This window comes from Equus asinus, chromosome 11 (genome assembly GCF_041296235.1).
Source record: "Equus asinus isolate D_3611 breed Donkey chromosome 11, EquAss-T2T_v2, whole genome shotgun sequence".
NCBI lineage: Eukaryota > Metazoa > Chordata > Mammalia > Perissodactyla > Equidae > Equus > Equus asinus.
This window is the reverse complement of record NC_091800.1, coordinates 71,367,422-71,373,421: the sequence shown is the minus strand read 5'-3', so window position 1 is coordinate 71,373,421 and position 6,000 is coordinate 71,367,422.

The window sequence follows — 6,000 nt, the reverse complement described above, 5'->3', positions numbered from 1 at the left end:
TCTAAATGGATATTTTGCCAAACAGGAGCTATGGATGGCAAATAAGCACATGAGAAGATCTTCAACATCATTAGTCACATCATATTTTAGTGCATGCAAGCTTTGATCATGGACAGAAATTAATAATCTGAGTGTGATGACTGTTTAGTGTGGGAGAATTGAACGTATTCGTATTGGCCACTAATGACAAAAGACTTGATTTAACAAATCCAATGTTATGTCAAAATTCTGAGTTTTTATCATATATAAAGGCTATTGTTTTCTTCATAGGCATATGCCAAATTTACCACAATGTAAAGTGTTCACCACATGGTGCGCTTATTCCTTTTCAGAAATGTGTTAAGTACATAGAACTAGCTTAACTTGTATTTTAGGCTAACAGATGTTATTTTTTGTATTTTCTAATACTTATCCTCAGTGATTCCCTTAATCCTATTATGTTATCAGTTTCATCATAAAACTCTCGTGGTTTCTCCAAATTCTCCCTTCTCCTTTGCTTAGCCATGTTGTACCAGGCCATAATTCTGATGGGAATATGCAGAACCTGGGATCTAAACATTGCTTTAAAAAACAATGCTAGATATCAAATAACAGTGAATTCTTTGCCATATATTTATTGAGGTTCAAATAATTAGTTGGCATTTAACAGGAATAAATGTATAGAAAGAGTTAAAAAATCTTCAGTTTGGAAAATTTTCAAAACAATATTACATAAATAATAGCTCAGGCCTCCAGTCTTACCAAATGTAGGTCGTTGATTGGGTTATTTGTCCCAACAACGCAGGAGGATCAGAAAAGACAATACAAGCACACCAATAACTCCCCAGGAGAGCACCACCACAGAAGCACTGGCTACCTTTTTTTTTTTTTTTTAAAGATTTTATTTTTTTCCTTTTTCTCCCCAAAGCCCCCCAGTACATAGTTGTATATTCTTCATTGTGAGTCCTTCTAGTTGTGGCATGTGGGACGCTGCCTCAGCGTGGTTTGATGAGCAGTGCCATGTCCGCGCCCAGGATTTGAACCAACGAAACACTGGGCCACCTGCAGCGGAGAGCGCGAACTTAACCACTCGGCCATGGGGCCAGCCCCTACCGTTTTTTGCCCCAAGGGCTCTAATTATTCATGATAACCTGCATTTCTTGCCTATTTATACTCTGAAAGTTGACCATGGAAGAATGAAATCCTGACCAGCAACAGGAAATGGAGTCACATTGTACACCTGACGACTGAAGAGAAGTCCCCGTTGTTGAGGCATTTCTAACATAATTGGTATATACATATCTTTTTGTCTCCTAAAGATGGGCACCTGAGCTAACATCTGTTGCCAATCTTTTTTTTTCCTTCTTCTTCTCCCCAAATTCCCCCAGTCCATAGTTGGTTATTCTAGTTGTAGGTCCTTCTGGTTGGGGCATGCGGGACGCCACGTCAGCGTGGACTGATGAGCGGTGCCATGTCTGCGCCCAGGATCCGAACTGGCGAAACCCTGGGCCTCCGAAGCGGAGCGCTCGAACTCAACCACTCGGCCACGGGGCCGGCCCCTAATTGGTATATTCTTCAGAAACAACTTCAACATAGTTAATATTTTTTCCCCCAAATGGTGAAACTCAGTCATCGTTCCCTAACTTTGAAAGCCGTGACGCTCCTCTGCTGCCCCCTCAAGGTTCTCACATTTTTCTCCAGAGAGAGAAACAAATTTTTAAATAACCAAAAATACCACCCAAAATAGAATATAAAAACCATACATTTGCTGCTCATAATGCAAACTATTAATAGTTTCAATTGTTAAAAAACAGTAATATTATCTTCCACATATGGACTTCACGGGGTGGCTATTTACTTCCAATTAACATAATTCAGGGATGACGAATCTTTGAAATGTATAATTAAAAAATATATTCTGCATACATTTGAAGGTAAAAGAGCAAAACCTTTTTTTGGATATCTACTGTTCTTAGGTTTTAAGGTAACTATGGTATAAATTTGTCACAATAAATTCCATTTTGGTTATTATTTTACTGTGTCCGCCATCAACGTATCAACTAAATTTTTGTTCTGAGATAAAAGAATTTACTTTTATTTATTTTTTACTTTACAAAAGAATCAACACCGTGAAATGTCAATTTTCAGGTCTTGTAAACTATTTGCCAATAGTCTTGTAACAGGCCGGCTCCGGGCAGCCTGAAGAGCGGCCTAGGGAGGGGTGGGGAGAGAGCCACCTCGCTGCATGGCTATGGTTTCCAACTTCTGCATTCCTGACCTCACTTAATTTTCACAGCAACCTAGCAAAGTAGATATTTTCTTATTGCCCAATGAGCAAACTGAGCTAGAAAGGGTATGATGCCAAGGACATTTTCCAAATCCACACAATTAATGAAGAATATATGTGCAATTCAAATCCAGGTCGGTTCGACTTCAAAGTTTACCCTTTTCCCAACACAGAGTGCTACTGTCTGTATGAAAAAATGTGCGTGCGTTCATTCATTCATTTACTCTTCTGTTTTCCTTCATCCTTCCACACAAGCAATTCTTCAAGAACCTGCTCCGTGTGGGCCCTGAAGATAGAGTTAAAAACCTTCTAGTGTGGAAGGCGGGTCTAACCCAAGTGCCCCCAAGGCTTAGGTGGGGCCCTCATGAGGGGAGGATTCATGTGCAGGAAACACTGGAAGGGAGTCGGGGATCAAGACAGGGAGGAGAAAAAAGCCCAGAAAGGGTGCAATTCCCTCAGAGGATGGCACAGTCTGATCCCGTAGGCGGCCCCGGAGTGTAACTCACACGTCTGGGTTGTCCTGCCCGAGGTAGCTGGGCGTCCATCCCTCTGCACCCTCAGGAAGGCTTCGAGCCACCAGGAAGGGGTAGCGCACACCCTCCCAAGCACTCGGGGCTCTGCTCTTTTGGGCAAAGCGGCTTCAGCAGCCCAAGAGCAGGGCCCTGAGGAAGAGTTCCAGGCTCAGGCCCTCAGAAGCAAAGGCACATCGAAACTGACGGAGGATGCAGAAATGGTTTTCGACAAACAAATACACACCTGTGTTCACAGCAGGACTATTCACAGTAGTCAAAAGGTGGAAACAACGCAAGTGTCCATAGATGGATGGATGGATAAGGAAAATGCAGTATATGCATACAACGGGATATTATCCAGCCTTGGAAAGGAAGGAAATTCTGACACATGGTGCAACATGGATGAACCTTGAGGACATTATGATAAGGGAAATAAGCCAGACATAAAAGGACAAATACTGTATGATTTCACTTCCACGAGGTACCTAGAGTAGTCAAATTCATGGAGACAGAACAAGAACTGCGGCGGCTGGTGGGGTGGAGGGGTGGGTGAGAGGGGAATGAGGAGTCAGCGTTGAATGGGTGGCGTTTCAGTTTTGCAAGATGAAAAGTTCTGGAGATTGGTTGCACAACAATGCAAATGAACTTACTACTGAACAGTACACTTAAAAACGGTTAAGATGGCAGTTTTTATGTTGTGAGTATTTTTTAATAATTTTAAAAATTCAATAGAAAAATGAGAATCAGAGCAAAAAAATTGGCTCTATAGATGCTGGAAGGCTGAAAGAGTAAAAAACGGGATATTTAAATATTGGTAAATTCATGGAGCAGCTATGACGCCCAGGGCTGAGGTAACTGAGATATTATGCCTCTAGGAAGTAACTACCACCCTAGGACTGCGGGAACAGAAAGGGGGAGCTGGGACTGCCCCAAGCAGAGCTCAGAGGAGGGGCCCCCATATGGCTGGTGCTTGACTCCCAGGGGATTGGGGATACATGGTATGGCTAAGGCTGAAGAAGCTGGAGCTTGAAGTTGTAACTTCTTCTGCTACTACACGGGTGCTACCAGGAGCTGGAAACAGAAGGATGTCCCTTCTCCTCTCCCCTTCACGTCTGCCGTCAGTGCCTCCCATCGCTAGGATCCAAACAGAAGCCAAATGGCAAGGGAGTGCTGAAAGTGCACTTAGCAAAGTCCCAACCCGTCACAGAGCAGAGCAGAGAAAGGTAAGCCCGGAGCTGAGCAACCATAAGTGAAGAACCAGCACAACTGGTGTTTTAATAGGGACATTACATCAGGTAATAGCGTAGTGATGTTACATTTCCTGACAGTGATTATACCATGGAAATTTATAGGCAATGAGCAGGGTGGGGCTCAGGGGCTGGGAAGTTACTAGGAGGAAACATCAGGAGTGAGTGGAGTTCTGGCTGAACTGACCTAATAGGACGCTTGCTGAAGGCTGGCCAGGGTGCTGACCTCCCCTGGCGGATGGTGAGGGGTGAGAATCTGATGAGACGTCGAGGGTGGCTAAACTGACCCAGCAAGACTCTTGCTACAGGTGGATAATGGAGAGGAGCATGGAAGTCTGAAAGTTGAGGCTCGGGCGAACACGAGCTCGGAGGAGCCTGGCTGGAGCTGGGTCAGGGAGAGAATCTTTGCACGTTCAAGGGATTCAGGAAGTACAGTAAAGGCTGCGATTTGTTCAAGGTGATAAATCTAGATAAAGAATATATGGGAGTTCTTTGTATTATTTTTATACTTTCCTGTAATTGGAAATTATTTTACAATAAAAAGTACAAAAACTCCAAATCTGGGCAGAACTGGTTCATGCCTCTAAGAGTCTTGCTGGCCGAGTCATTTTCTTGCTGACTGAGTCTTCTTCATCCAACCTGACAGAATAAACGTTGCGTTGCATTTCTTGTAACTCAGTAGAACGAAACTTCTTGAACTTCTGTGATCACATTGCAAACCTTGGCCAAGAAAAAGCATTTCCTAGACTTCGGTCATGAGTACCATCTGCATGATTCCTGCCACACCCTCAAAGCAATTGTGCCTCTGCTTATACTATGTTTTAAAAAGTCAACTCACTTTTTTTTTAAAGTGCTTTAAAAGAAAATTTTAAATCATTACCACAAATGAAAAACTGGTATCATTTGTTTTAAACAGGAGGTAACCACAAAAATAAACATGTCAAAACCAGAACAATGTTATTAAATTTTTAAAAATAAAATAAAATGCCAGTAAAGATATTCATTTTATGAAAACGCATACTTGAAAAATGCTCCGTAACAAGTGCAACTTTTTTTGCTGATTTAGTAATAAAAGGATATTTAGCCTGATGCCACTTAGTCTAAGATGAAATGAGGTTCTAAATCAACAGGATGATCTAGTTTTAACATTTTGATGGTAAGCAGCACTGAGCATATCAATTTATATATTGTCATTTAAAGGGCAAAAGATGTTTAATCGTTAACAGAGTTGGATATTGAGAATTAATTCCCAGGCAAAATGATGTAACTTTTATTCCAAAAAGCCATTTGAATATTTATTACCCTGGAAGGATATATAATAGATAGTTTTTCCTGCTGGGGAATTGTTTGGAAAAATCCATTTCAGACAATTTAGTTATGCTGGAATTTTATAAATTTACTGCAAGGACATAGACCTCAAAGCAGGCCAACTTCAAAGATTTCTTTCATAGCAGAGGCATTTAGAGCCAAAAAAAAGTTAAGTTAGATAATTATTGTTGACAAAAAAAAAAAAAAGAGTAACAAATGTCTGGTTAAAGAATTCAGGCTGGTTAACTAGGTAGGTGGGTAGTTTCTCAGAATAGTTTTTAACTCGACTCACACCCATCAGGGAGACACGCACGCATTTCATCAAGAATGCTAATTTCCTTCCAGAAGGAGGTTATGGATTACCTCTAGTAAAAGGCTTTTGTTGGGACCAAGTCTGTGAATTTTTCTTTCACAAGGGGAGCTGGGTGGGGGTGGCTGAGGGACAAGAGCAGGAAAAGACTGTTCATTGAACAATGTTTTATAGATCTTGAATTCTGAACCAGGTCAAAAAAGTAAGTTAAATTAAAAAAAAATTAAGACTCTCCAGAATTTGGGCCTCTTCTCAAAATACCCACATATTTTGTGACATAAGAGATACTAAAGGAAGAGAGTCTTACTTGTCCACCTGCCCCTGCCATCTGATTTGAGAAAGTGTGTCAAGGTTCTT